The sequence below is a fragment of the Arachis hypogaea genome, chromosome 17 (genome assembly GCF_003086295.3).
Source record: "Arachis hypogaea cultivar Tifrunner chromosome 17, arahy.Tifrunner.gnm2.J5K5, whole genome shotgun sequence".
Classification (NCBI taxonomy): Eukaryota; Viridiplantae; Streptophyta; class Magnoliopsida; order Fabales; family Fabaceae; genus Arachis; species Arachis hypogaea.
In genome coordinates, this window is record NC_092052.1 from 119292778 (window position 1) to 119308644 (window position 15867).

Genomic DNA, 15867 nt, shown 5'->3' on the forward strand with positions numbered 1-15867 from the left:
TGCTCTAGAAAGAGTTGAGCAGTTGTGAAACATAAAAAAAAAAAAGGTGGGAATTGATACAAAAAAGAAGGAGAGATGGAAAACAAAGTCCGATGAGTAGTAATGATATATGGTTGATGAAATGGTCCCGGGTCTCTTCTGAATTCTGATGATCTCTGTCATTGTAAAACAGTGTGCCTGCAGCAACACACAGCAATAGCATGCATATATATGCTGATTTGCATGCGTTGATGAGTGCATGATTTTCATCACTCGCAAGTTGGATCATTTTCTCGTTACCCAATTACGCAAATCATACACTCCAAGAATCCAATCCCTTGTTTCGACTCCCCTTTCTCTATTACATACCTTAAGGTAAAAGTGTAAAACCAGTCGTCAAAGCAAACCGACACTTCAGTCCATTTTCAGAGATTAACTTGCTGCCTCTACAACTACAACGACTAGTGTGGGGATTTATTTTACGGTGCTAACAATTTAACTAGCAATCCTCCATGATTCATGAAATTTATTATTTTTTAATAATATTTAGCTAACATTCTAAATTTTATATAATAAATTTTAAACTCTAAACTTAAGATCTTTGACGGAATTTTGAGATAAATACCAAATTAGTACTTGAAAGATTCTGTCGCTGACAAAATAGTACCTGACTTTTGTTATTGACAAAATAGTTCCTGAAAGATTTTAAAATTTGACAAAATCACCCAATCGTGAAATGATGATGTCACAATGAACAAAAAACGCTAATGTGATTGTCAGAAGAGAGCTCCGGCGACGTTTTCGGCAACCTCCTTCTTCTTCTTCGTGTTCGCTGCTTCTTCCTCTTCAACACACCGCTGCATCCCCTTCTGCCATGGCAGCTGAAGAAGAAGACCGTCATGGTACGCTGTTGCACTTCGTCGCGTTCTTTGTGTTCGCCGCTTCTTCTTCTTCAACATGCCTCTGCATTCCCTTTCGCGTTCCTTTCCGCCATAGCAGTACCTCGCAACGTTCTTGAGTTTGCCGCTTCTTCTTCTTCAACATGCCGTTGCGTCCTTCCGCATGTCCTTCTGTCATGGAAAAGAAGAAGAAGAAGAAAAAGAAATGTTCCGTCTACCATGGCAGCACCTCACCGTTGTGTCCTTTCCGCCATGGCAACACCTTACCGCTACATCTCCTTTCACCATGGCAAAGAACACCAGAACTCTATGCCATCATCAGAGCTCTTTTTCAATGGCCACATCAGCATTTTTCGTTCATTGTGACATCATCCTTTTACAGTTGGGTGATTTGTCAAATTTTAAAATCTTTCAGGAGCTATTATGTCAATAACAAAAGTCAGGTACCATGTTGTCAGCGTCAGAATCTTTTAGGTACCGATTTGGTATTTATCTCATGGAATTTTCTTGAGTTCCTCAAAAGAAAGTTGAGAGTGAATGCGTATACATAGGAGTGGTAAAATGGGCCAGTCTGTCTTGCTCCGTCCCGCCTACCAAAGTCCGCCACAAAACGGGACGGCATCAAAATAATATGGGCTGAATTTGCTATCTTACCCCACACTACAAGAAAAAACAATATTTGTAACAAAAAAAATTGTTGCAAAAAATCGATATTTTGAAACAAAAGAATTTTGTAACAAAAAAAGGGTCGTTGTAGTATGTCCCGTTACAAAAAATTTTTGTAACAAAAAATGAAACTGTTACAATTCAAAGTAATATTTTGTAACAAATGTTTCTGATACAAAAAATCAAAAGTCGTTACAAAAGTGATAACAAATTTTGATCTTTAAAATATTTTTGGTGACAATATATTTTTTCCTATCATAAAATTTTGTTACAAAATATAACTTGATTTTGTAACATTTTTTTTCTTTAGTTACAAAATACTATTTATTTTTGTAATAATTTTTTTAATACAAATTACACGCATAATTTGCTAAATTATATTATTTTTTTAATTAATTAATATATTAACTAATTTACTCAACAAGTCAATATTTATATAATATATAATAACATAGATAGTTCAAATATCTTTCATTTAATTAAGATTGTTTTATAAATTTTTAATATATAAACTTTAAAGTACAAACTAACAAGACACATTGAAAAACCCTAATGAACTAGATAGATACATAGGACAAGAATAACAAGAAATTATAAATCTCCAAAATATAAACTACAAATTACAAACTCCATCATGTTCATAGAGCTACTTTCTCATGGAGAAGCTTCTAATAAGGCCCAGTTTAGGTAACCAACTTAATTAAGCTCCTTTTGATAAAATAACTTAAACAATAAATGATTCTGTTAAAAGTAACTTATAAATAAGTTATTTTGTATTTGGATTTTTAACTCTAAAAGTGCTTATTTTATAGAAATGTGATGAAAAGTAGAAGTATTATGAGAGAAGTCATTTTTTTTTAACTTCTCTATAAGCTCCTAAATAGCTTCTTAGAAAGTTACAATTTAGTTTTGAAAATTGCACCAAACATTAATACTACTACTTTTCATAAGTCAAAAGTTAAAAAAAGTTACTTCTAAAGTTTCTCAAACGGACCCTAAGTACCATACACCTGAAAAGACCACCAACCAAAAAACACTAGCTTAAGAAACAAGATTTGTTTTTTCTTTAAAAATGCACAGGAAAAACAAAAATAATAGAATGGCTCAGAAGATCTCTAGTATAGAGTACAATTAAAGGAGTTATAGAAACTAAAAATAATGCTCAAGGCCAAACAATTTACCAAACTCTTTTCAACCTTTCCAGCATCACATCAATTCAGAATCAAACAAATTTCAACATTGAATCTGCTATATAACACTAAGGTTCATCTTTAATTTTATGAACTCATAACTGTCACTGAGACATTCTCAACACTCTATTTTCTTTTCTGTTTTTAATATAGCAAATAGACTCGGAATTGCGCAAACTTTATGTCCAGGGTTCATCTTGAAATAAGTTTTCTAACAAACTAAAGATCATAATTTTATGATTTCTCTAGCCTTAGGAATAGAGGAAAAACCGTGACTGCTCTGCAGTGCGTAAAACCAGAAAACAGCAGCAGTATGTGATATTCAAAATTTAATATAAATTCAAGTTAAATCCAATTACCTTAAAAATTAATATGTTTCAACTTCACTCATCCAGATTTATTTCTTAATTAGTTCTGGATTAATACCATTTTTAATGAAGAAGTTACATAACCTGGAAGTTAAGTAAAAATGAGTCAAAATCTGTTAAAGAAACCAACAAGTTTAGTACCTTTCAATTTGAATAACTTTTATTACAAAATTCTAATTAAGCTAAATTTTGGTTTGGAAACTCCTAGCTCATCTAGAAACAAGTGTCTTGGTTGCAACCCAATTGCTATTCAATTCTAAGAGTTACAAGCATTGAAAGTTGATGCATAGCTTGCTGAAATCTATTTCTTTATAGCTTTGACCACCAATATTCAAAAATTCGCAACTCCCAATCCTTAACTCTTACAATTTTGAAGTTTTAGAGCAATAAAGAAAGTTAATCAAATTTTATAAAAAAAATTGGTTTCGCTCCAAAATTCAGCTCGTAGAAGTCGCAACAAGACAAACAAGTTGCTGCCCTGTTTGACCTTTTCTGTTGTAGGACAGATTTAACAACCTAAATTTAAAAATTCACCATAAATTGTATATTTAACAAAAAAGTCTCAAATTTTCCAGTTTAGTTCCTTATATTCTCAAGTTTAACTCAGACTTGGTCTCATACAATTTCGATTATTACATAATTAGTTATAGCTTTTCAAAGTTTCTAACTCCGTTTGAAAGTAATGCAGAAAATCAGATTTTACATTTCAACTTTAAAAAATCATAACTAACTCTCTAGTTAATACGAAACCTTCAAAATTGAATATTAATAACTATACTTGTTGTAGTTCGCTTAGCTTTTAGTCTCATACTATTCCAATCTCTATTAAGTTGCTAGTGCACTTTCAAAGTTGCCGTTTCATTTCAAAACTCTGATTTTCAACATAAAGTTTAGCATTTCAAGTTCAACTTTCAATATTTCCCAAAATCAATTTCAAAACAATCACCAACCAATTCTACCACCATCCCAACATATTTAATAACCAGCTCAATAGTAATCAACCAATACAATCTATCAAGATTCAGCATTCAATCACTCATCAACAATTCGTAATTCACACGCAATCAATCAATTTCACAAAAACCACAAAGCTCAATCACATTTCCAGCCACAATTCGATATCCATATAACCAATCAATTACTCATAAAAAATTAAACCTCTTTGCAGTCATTCAATAAACTTTATGAGCCTTCTAAAATTAAAGTTATTTAAGTTAAACCCCTACCTCGATGTCGAATTTCGCAGAAATCGAAGACAGAATTGTGGCGTGATGACTGATGATTGGATTTTTGATGGTTTAGAATTTCACAAATGAATTCTCGTTGCAAGTATAGTTCCTAAACCAAACAATAATCCTTTCATACAAAAGATTGTTTGTCACAAGTAACAAACCCCTAAATTCTATAAACCGAAGTATTTAAACCTCGGGTCGTTCTCCCTAGGAATTACAATGAAGTGTCTTGTTATTGGTCATGGATTGTATTTTGGGGTTTTGGGATAAGAGACATGAAATGTAAATGACAATGAAAATAAACTAACAACTAAAAAGCACTTGGCAAGGTTATGAGAATTAGAAGTCCTATCCTAGTTATCCTCCTCGATTGTGACCACAATTGTCCATTGCTACCACTTAGTTAACCTCTAATAATGGAGGAAAGTCAAGTGGATGAATCAACTTGATTCCACAAGTCCTAGCCAACTCCCAAGGGAAAGACTAGCTTTAGTGGTATCTAAATCAATTAGCAACTTCTAATTATCAATCAACAAAGACATTAGATAACTCAAGCGTCACTAATTACTCTACCATAGCCAAGAGGAACAAAATCTATACTAAAATCCAACCAAGCATTTCATCAAACACTTGGAAGGCATAAAAGAAAAGCAAAGTAAATTGATAACAAAAATAGAATCTAACAACAATTATGGCAATGAATTAACAACAACAATCAAAAGGAACACAATTATTATGAATTACCTCTAATTGAATTGAAAGAAAATAGAAGGAGCAAAAGTAGATCTACAACAAAATGCAAGAACAACATAAAGGAAATTACAACAAAAGGATGGAAGAAGAATGAATGTAACAACAAGGAATTGAGAGAAGAAGAAGATGAATTAAAATCTAGATCTAAGAACTAAACCTAATCCTAATTCTAGAGAGAAGTGAGAGCTTCTCTCTCTAGAAACTAACTCTAACTACTAAACTAAGCTAATTGGTAACTAACACCTAAAGTATGAAAAGTATCCCCATTCCCCCTTCAATCCTTGGCTTAAATAGCATCAGAAATGAGTTGGATTGGGCCTACAAGGCTTCTAAAATCGCTGGCCACGTTTGCATTAAGTGGACTAGGTGGCAGCAACGGCGCGTGCGCGTACTTTGCGCGTGCGCGCCACCATACGTGTAGCAACTATGGCAAATCTTATATCGTTTCGAAGCTCCGGATGTTAGCTTTCCAACCCAACTGAAACCGCATCATTTGGACCTCTGTAGCTCAAGTTATGGTCGATTAAGTGCGAAGAGGTCGGCTTGACAGCTTTCCGGTTCTTTCATTTCTTCATGAGTTCTCCAACTTTTCATGCTTTCTTTCTTCATTCCCTTGATCCAATCTTTGCCTCCTAAACCTTAAATCACTTAACAAACATATCAAGGCATCTAATAGAATCAAGGTGAAATAAATTTAGCTATTTTGAGTCCTAAAAACCATGTTTTCACATTCAAGCACAATTAAAGGAGAATATACAGAACCATGCTATTTCTTGAATAAATATGGGTAAAAGGTGATAAAATCCCCAAGAATCAATACAAAACAAACCGTCAAATTGGGGTTTGTCAACCTCCCCACACTTAAACCAAGCATGTCCTCATGCTTAAACCAAGAATGAAGTAAGGGTATGGCATTTATTCAATGGAAACTAACTAAATGCAATCTACCTATATGCAACTATCTAAATGAATGCAAGTGCTTGGTCAAAATAAATCAATTCCCAAGAAACATATATGCACAAGGGCTAAGGACTAGCAAGTCTAATCCATAATTGAATTGAGTTATTAAATATTTTTACAAACTTGCATGAAGAATGATGATCATAGGTGAAAACATGTAATTGAGCATCAAACCCTCACCGGATGTGTTTGCACTCTATTCGCTCAAGTGTTTAGGGTTGATTCACTCAATTCTCCTCTATTTCATGCTTTCCAAGATTTGTTTTTTCTTCTAACAATCAACATTTATTTCATGCATGCATACAAGTATCATGAGGTCTTTTCATTGGTTGTAATGGGGCTAGGGTCAAGGTAGGATGCATATTTGGTCAAGTGAGCTTGAAATTTGAATCTTTGATAAGCTTAAACTTCCCACCTAATCTATGACATCCTATACAATTAAGTTCTAATCTAGCTACCCATTTTTCACCTTTTCACATACTCATGCATTTTCTTTTCATTTCACAACTCATATGCATTGATCTTATTGAGCTTCACCTTGGGGCATTTTGTCCCCTTTTTATTATTTTTATTCTTTTTTTCTTTCTTTTTCTATTTTTTTCTTTTCTTTTCCATATTGTTTTTCTTTTTCACTTTTATTTCTTTTTCTTTTGTTTTTCTTATTTTTTTCTTTTTATATACAAGGACCTCAATGCATAAGGTTTTACATTTGATCAATACATGAGTATGTACCCAATTCCCAATATTTCCGATAACATTACAAAACTACCCTTTTATTCACCCAATGTCCCAAGGTTCCCACACTTGAATGATACTCACACACACTAGCCTAAGCTAATCAAAGATCCAAATTAAGGACATTTATTGTTTTTCGCTTTAAGGCTAGTAATGTGCTAAATTAAAGAATAAATGGGTTAAGCGTAGGCTCAAATTTGGCTAACAAAGGAAGATAAAAGGTAGGCTATTTGGGTAAGTGAGCTAAATGAAATGATGGCCTCAATCACATAAATGCATGAATACACAAAATAATGGACATAAAGAATCAAACAAATCAAAGATTACAATCATAGAAAGAGAATAATGCACACAAGAAGGAAAAATAAGTGGTTGTAAGATGTAACCACACCGTTAGGCTCAAATCTCACAAGCTTGTGTTCTTAGCTCAAAACATGATCCATAATATATATAATTCAAGCAAGTTCTATGAAAAGTTTTCACTCAAATCAATTGACATGCCCTATAGATAGAAATCTTGAAAAATTCTCATTATTTTGACTAAGCTTATTGTGTATATATATGCAAAAATAAGAAAATGCAACAAAAATCCAAAAATCCTAGAATGAAATGCAAAAGTGTTGGAATTAGAAATTTGTCACCCAAAATCGCCGATCGGTCGGACGACCTCCCCACACTTAAAAGTTTGCACCGTCCTCGGTGCACTCAAAGATGAGCAAGGGGGTACGGCGACTCTCCGGATTGCTATGTGTTCTTTCTTCCACTTCCATGGTTGCTTGTGGTGCATTCGTTATGAAAAAACAAAAATATAACACCATAAGATGAGAAGATATAAAAGCAAGGAAGCATACTTTGTTGGAATGAGGTAAATCACTAGAATGAGGTGAGTGAATTAGTGTGACATTAAGAAATATTAGGTGTGTGAATTCTAAATTGCGCGGTTTAGAATACACATTAGCATAAAAGTTATGTCACAAAAGAAGCATGCACTTCACTTATCCTAGTGTGCTTGAGATGCTTTAAGTAAGCTTGTAAGGTAAGACAAGCATTAGAGAGGCATGAAAGCATTCAAGTTATACATATGGATGGATATAATCATGAAATACAATGCATTAAGGTAAATGCACAACATCATCCATCAAGAGGTTGCCTAATCGAGGGAAAAGGATCCAAATCACATGGTGGCTAGCTACAACATGCAATTCAAAAGAGTTATAAGCTCGAAGACAATTCTCATCACTTGGTATTTTTCAAAAGGTAGCATGAAGAACTCAAAACCAAGTAACAAAATATAACCTCAATCATAGAATCCAACAAAGATTATCTAAAAACATTCATGCTAAAATAGCATTTAGGCAATAAGGGATATAGCAATGTATAGTGAACAAAGTCAATACTCCAACACTTATGATGAAAAGAGAGAAAATAAAATGAAAGCTAAACTAAAACTAACTAATTAACTAACCAACTAACTAATTTGTTAACTAAAATAAATGGTTGTCAATGGTGTTTGGAAGTGTTGGATGAGGGGTAGGAGAAAGGAGAAGGAAAGAAATAGAAAGAGGAGAAGAAAAGAAATGTGGTGAAGGAAGGGAATCCGCGCGTACGCGCGCATGCCGCGCGCGCGCGGATGGCTTATTTCGAGAGTGACGCGTACGCGTCATGTGCGCGAGCGCGCAAATAGGTTTGTGCCAGAGGCACAACGTTGGCGCGGCGCAGGCACAACTCTCTGGAAAATGTATGGAGGTTGGAACTTCTCAATCCACGCGTACGCACGCATGGCGCGCGCGCGTGGATGGTCGAAAATGCTGTAAGTGCGCGTACGCGCCATGTACGCGTACGCGTGGATGGTGCTCCGTTTTTCAAAAATTTTTTTTCTATGTTTTTGCACCAATCCAAGCATTCCAAACCTCCAAACAGCTACCAAAACACCATAAAACCTTATTTAACATACTTAAACTACCAAACATACTCAACTAACTAAACAAAACATGAAATTAAGCTAATTCTACCAATATATACAAAAGAGAAAATGAAAGGATTTTACCATGGTGGGTTGTCTCCCACCTAGCACTTTTGTTTATTGTCCTTAAGTTGGACTTATGGGGAGCTCCTCTCAAGGTGGCTTGTGCTTGAAGCTATCCTTGAACATCCACCAATGCTTGAATCTCCAATAAGCTCCATTCTTCAATTTTAATATCTTCAAGCCTTGATGGAGTTCTTCACAAGCCATGGGCTCCCAAAATTGATCCTCATATATTCCCGGATCCCAGATCTTATTTCCACACCCATCTTCAAGTTGATTATCATTATTCCATTTGGGTGGCATGACCTTAGAATTCTCAATAAAGTGACCAAACATTCTCCTAGACCCAAACAATCTAGCTCTATACCAAACCGTGCAATTAAGCTTTGAACATGCAACCATAATGAGCCTAGAATAATGTTTCCAACCACTAGCCATTTCCTTTTTGCTTTTAAAGCCACAAATATGTCTAAGTTGACCATCCGTCTCAAGCAAACCAAATTCAAGGGGAATAATAAAGCTTGAGTATAAGGAATTTACCCACTTGAATGAAAGAATGGATGGTGGTGGCTTGGGGAGAGGTATCTCCAACGTGCTAGCAAGCTTTACTCCCTTGTGTTCTTCCTTATTAATCTCCACCTCTTCATAAGCTTCTTCACCTCCAATCCTTTGTTCATCAACTTCCTCTAACTCTTCAACATCACTCAAGTCATAAATGGGAGGTTGAGAGAAATCTACCTCCACATCACTTTTAAATTCATTGGGAGAAGGTTCTTCAAATTCAAAGGATTCTTCACCAAGAAGATTGGGTGCATGATCTTCATCACCAAGGGAACTCAATTCTTGCTCTATCCCATCCAAATCTTCATATGGAATATGTCTTGGAAGGTGTGCACTTTCCTTCCTAGCATCAATTTCAATCATCTTGGAGGGGTTTTCTTCAATTCTAGATTCCCATGGAGGCTCCGCATCTCCTAAGTCTTCAACCAATTCTTCCCTTTCTTCAATAATCATAGCTTCCTCCAATTGTTCCAATACAAAGCAACTTCCCTTATTCTCCACCAATCTCTCTTTTATGTTATGCTCTTCATTTGATTCCCCACATGTAGCCATGGGAGTTCCTTGAGAGTTCAAGTATTGGGATGCTAACCGGTTTACCACCTCATCCAAGGCGGCCGTGAATTGTTGCACATCCCTTTTCATTTCCTCTTGTCCTTGAACAAGAACATCAAGGATGTCATCCATTGGAGGTTGGGGTGGATGGAAGGGTTCATCAATTTGGGGGAAGGGTTCATAGTAGGAAGGTGGTTCTTCTTGGTAGAGTTGTGGTGGTTCAATAATTTCCACTCTTTCCACTTGTTGCACAACACGCTCCATGGTTGCTTGGAGTTGATCCAATGTTTCCTTGAGATGATCCCTTGACTCTTGTTCCTCTTGGATAATATGATTAGGATCATATGGCTCTTGGATTGATGGACATGAATATTCTTCCATGGGAGGTTGTGGTGGAAAGTGGTATTCATCTTGTGGTTGAAAATTTTCATACATTTGTGGTTGAAAATTTTCATACAATTGAGGTGGTTCATCTTGGTAATAACATGGAGGAGGTGGCTCTTGGAAGTGGTGATGTTGAGATGGTGGTGTGTATTGAAGTGGTTCTTGGGAGTAGTAATCTTGGAATTGTGGTTCCATGTATGGCTCATATGGTTCAAAAGGAGGTTGGTATGGTGGGTAAGGATCATGGTCATGTGGAGGTGTTTGTTGAAAATAGGCTTGTGAGTGTGGTTGAGGGTCATGTTGAGGATATGACTCATAGGCATATAGTGGTGGTTCTTGGAAATCACAAGGAGATCCACCATAGCCATTTGATTGATATGCATCAAAGAATGGCTCTTCCTCATAGTGCATTGGTGGGGGTTGTTGCCATGATAATTGATCATAAGCATATGGCTCTTCCCACCTTTGATTGTCCCATCCTTGATACACATCTCGATTATAGTCCTCATCACCTACAACATAGTTGTAATCACACTCGTAGCCAAAATGAGAATTCATAATGGAAAGAGAAAACAAAAATCAAAAGATAATGGAAAATAAGAGAAATAAAATTCTACAACTAGCAAATAAAGCAAAAAGCAAGATATTCACACTATTCACATATGTACAATAACCAATAACATAACACCATTGCAATTCCCCGGCAACGGCGCCATTTTGATGATTGGATTTTTGATGGTTTAGAATTTCACAAATGAATTCTCGTTGCAAGTATAGTTCCTAAACCAAACAATAATCCTTTCATACAAAAGATTGTTTGTCACAAGTAACAAACCCCTAAATTCTATAAACCGAAGTATTTAAACCTCGGGTCGTTCTCCCTAGGAATTACAATGAAGTGTCTTGTTATTGGTCATGGATTGTATTTTGGGGTTTTGGGATAAGAGACATGATATGTAAATGACAATGAAAATAAACTAACAACTAAAAAGCACTTGGCAAGGTTGTGAGAATTAGAAGTCCTATCCTAGTTATCCTCCTCGATTGTGACCACAATTGTCCATTGCTACCACTTAGTTAACCTCTAATAATGGAGGAAAGTCAAGTGGATGAATCAACTTGATTCCACAAGTCCTAGCCAACTCCCAAGGGAAAGACTAGCTTTAGTGGTATCTAAATCAATTAGCAACTTCTAATTATCAATCAACAAAGACATTAGATAACTCAAGCGTCACTAATTACTCTACCATAGCCAAGAGGAACAAAATCTATACTAAAATCCAACCAAGCATTTCATCAAACACTTGGAAGGCATAAAAGAAAAGCAAAGTAAATTGATAACAAAAATAGAATCTAACAACAATTATGGCAATGAATTAACAACAACAATCAAAAGGAACACAATTATTATGAATTACCTCTAATTGAATTGAAAGAAAATAGAAGGAGCAAAAGTAGATCTACAACAAAATGCAAGAACAACATAAAGGAAATTACAACAAAAGGATGGAAGAAGAATGAATGTAACAACAAGGAATTGAGAGAAGAAGAAGATGAATTAAAATCTAGATCTAAGAACTAAACCTAATCCTAATTCTAGAGAGAAGTGAGAGCTTCTCTCTCTAGAAACTAACTCTAACTACTAAACTAAGCTAATTGGTAACTAACACCTAAAGTATGAAAAGTATCCCCATTCCCCTTCAATCCTTGGCTTAAATAGCATCAGAAATGAGTTGGATTGGGCCTACAAGGCTTCTAAAATCGCTGGCCACGTTTGCATTAAGTGGACTAGGTGGCAGCAACGGCGCGTGCGCGTACTTTGCGCGTGCGCGCCACCATACGTGTAGCAACTATGGCAAATCTTATATCGTTTCGAAGCCCTGGATGTTAGCTTTCCAACCCAACTGGAACCGCATCATTTGGACCTCTGTAGCTCAAGTTATGGTCGATTAAGTGCGAAGAGGTCGGCTTGACAGCTTTCCGGTTCTTTCATTTCTTCATGAGTTCTCCAACTTTTCATGCTTTCTTTCTTCATTCCCTTGATCCAATCTTTGCCTCCTAAACCTTAAATCACTTAACAAACATATCAAGGCATCTAATAGAATCAAGGTGAAATAAATTTAGCTATTTTGAGTCCTAAAAAGCATGTTTTCACATTCAAGCACAATTAAAGGAGAATATACAGAACCATGCTATTTCTTGAATAAATATGGGTAAAAGGTGATAAAATCTCCAAGAATCAATACAAAACAAACCGTCAAATTGGGGTTTGTCAATGACTGGTTGGGCTGCCCCCAAAATCCAGCAGCTCCTTCATCCCTTATCCACCCATGTTAGCAACATTCACAACAGCTTTGACAGGGCAGCAGCAACGCGAGTTGGCCACGACAGCCAGCAAAACGATAAATTCAAATTGAATAGAATAATAATTCTGGAAATTCAAGGGTGGAACAGGGGCTAAATTAAATTGGAACAAGAGCAAGGCTAATAAAATGGAAGCGGGATAAACAAAAACGTCAAGTGAAAGTTCAGAACAAGGATGTCTTACAAGAATTAGAAAGGAACAATAGAACAAAGAAATAGCGACAGCAGTACAGACGATTATAGCAGCAACGGGGAAGATGATTCTCCTCCACCTTGGTTCGTGATTCTGGCGGCGGCGGTGGTAAGGAAAGGCTCCCCACCGTGTTCTTCTTTTCCTTGCCATTCGCGTTTCTCTCTATGCGATTGATAAACCCATATTTTATGATTTATTTTGTGCTCAATTTAAGTGTTTCTATCAATTCTTCACCCACTTATTCATGTAAATTGCATGGTTTTACTATTCCTTCCTTATTTTATAATATATGTGAAAAACATGTTTCCTATGCTTTAAAAATATTAATTTTAATTATCCTTTATTACCATTCGATGCCGTGATTTGTGTGTTAATTATTTTTAGGTTCCATAGGGCAGGAATGGTTTAGAGGACAGAAAGGAAACATACAAAAATGGAAAGAAAGCACAAAAATGGAGTTTTGAAGAAAAGGCAGCGACATGAACGCATGGACGACGCGAGCGCGTGCCTAGCGCGAAATGGCAGCGACGCGTACGCGTGGAGGACGTGGATGCGTGCCTTGAGCAGAACGCAAATGACGTGTACACATGACTGACGCGTACGCGTGACAAGAAAAACTCCAGACCACGCGAACACGTGACCCATGCGAACGCGTGACAGACGCCACGTACAAGAATCTGCAGAAAATACCCCCAGCGATTTCTGGACCCTTTTTCGGCCCAAATCCAAGCCAAAAACACAGAATATAAGCCAGAGAATGGAGGAACCAAAGAGCACGGAGAACAACAGATACCATATACATAATTTTAGGATTAGATGTAGTTTTTAGAGAGAGAGGTTTTTTCCTCTCTCTTAGGATTTAGTTGTAGGATTAGGATTCATTTTATTTTATGATTGTTACTTCAATGCTAGGTTCAATGTTCCTTTAATTTATTTTCTATTCTATTACTTTAATTGTCATTTATCTTTTCAATTTGGCTTATGAACCATTCATGTTAGAATTTTCTTAATTAATATATAAATTGAGGTATTTCAGATATAAGATTGTTTTATTCTATTTATGTTATTAATGTTTTCAATTTATCCAAATTATTTTCATTCGAGTAGATTTTCTTCCCTTTTGGTTTTGGTTAAGTAATTGGTAACACTTGAGTTGTCAAACTCAGCAGTAGATTGAGATTTGGGAATTGCTGATTGATTTGGATCGCTCTAAAGCTAGTCTTTTCACAGGAGTTGACTAGGACTTGAGGATCAAATTAATTAGTTCACTTGACTTTTCTTTGTTTAGTAAGGGTTAACTAAGTGGGATTAAAATCTAATTCTCATCATACCTGATAAGGATAACTAGGATAGGACTTCCAATTCTCATACCTTGCCAAGAGATTTTCTAATTATTAATTTATTTTTCTTTCCATTTAAATTACTTGTTTCCTATTTCAAAAAACCCAAAATTCTACCTTTTCCATAACCAATAATAAATCATACTTCCCTGCAATTCCTTGAGAAGACGACCCGAGGTTTAAATACTTCGGTTATAAATTTTATTGGGTTTTGTTACTTGTGACAACCAAACTTTTGTACGAAAGGATTCCCTGTTGGTTTAGAAACTATACTTACAACGTGATTATATTTTTCATAAAATTTCTTTACTAGCAGGAAATCAGTTCGTTCAAAATGGCGCCATGAAAATCCTTACCCCCTAATTAGAAACAGAGAGTTGCGCCAAAACGACGGTGGAATTGTGCGTCTAGCACAATTTTGAGCGACGCATCCGCATCCCTCACGCGTACGCGTCACCTTCAATATCCCTCAACCACGCGATCGCGTCAATGATGCGTTCGCGTCACTCCCTTTTCGCCCCAATCACGCGATCGCGTGCTCCACGCGTTCGCGTGGATTCAAAATCACTAATACCCACCCACGCGAAACCCTACCCCCCGCGTCACACTTCATCTTCTTCCTTCCTCCTCTGCACTCTCTCCTCTCTCCTCCCTCCTCTGCAACCCACCACCACCAGCACCCCCGCGCTACCACCACCCAGGACCACCCACTGGCCACCACGCCCCCCCAATCCTTCCTCCTTCGCCCCCTTCTTCTTCCCCTTCCCTTCTTCCCCCTTCTTCCTCCCTTCCATGACCCTGACCCCACTGCCGCTGCCCCGTCACCGAGCCGCCCAGCGCCGCCGCCACCTCCCAGACCTCCAGCCAACCACCACCACCCCCATTACCCTAACCAAACTCGCCCCTCTTCTCCCCTCTCTCTCAGCCAACTCCACTGCCGCCAAGGACCGCCGCCACGCAGCCCTGCCACCACCGCAAAACCCCAGCACTGCCGTGTCAACCACCCAACCCAACACCATCTCTCTGAGCCCTAATTCCGTTCCTCTGCCCACCAGGTTCCGCCAAACAGCGATTCCTCTTTCCGTTAGTTAGTTAGTTTTTTCGAATTATGTTCAAATTAGGATAGTTAGAGATTCATGATCATAGTGGATTTTAGGTGGTTAGGTAGCTAGGATGTGATTAGTAGATTTAGGCCTGATAAGTGCGCCGTTCTTGTTATTTGCTTAACCTATTTTTATCTAATTCGCAATTCTGAATTTACTGTGATGATGATGCTGTTCATATGTTGTTCTTTCATGTTTGATGCTACTGTTACACTATTCTTTAATGTTCTTGCTATTTGTTAATCTTTTCAGCACTATTTAATATCATATGAACTGATTTTCTTGCTGTTTATTACCCGGGAATATCCAATTTTAGCCGGAATACTGTCCAAATTTTTTTTTGAGAAAATTGTTTCACTCAACTACCATTCATGAATTGGTTTTGGCAAATTCAAGTTTTGCGCTATTTGGTTTCAAGCTAGCCAATTCATAGATGAATGGGCTTGCATTCTCACTCTTTCTGGTTCCCGGATTACTAAACTACATTATTGATGATTTCCTTTTCCTTTTACAAAATTTATAAGTTATCATCAATAAACTGCAATCTTTGCTTGAATATGAG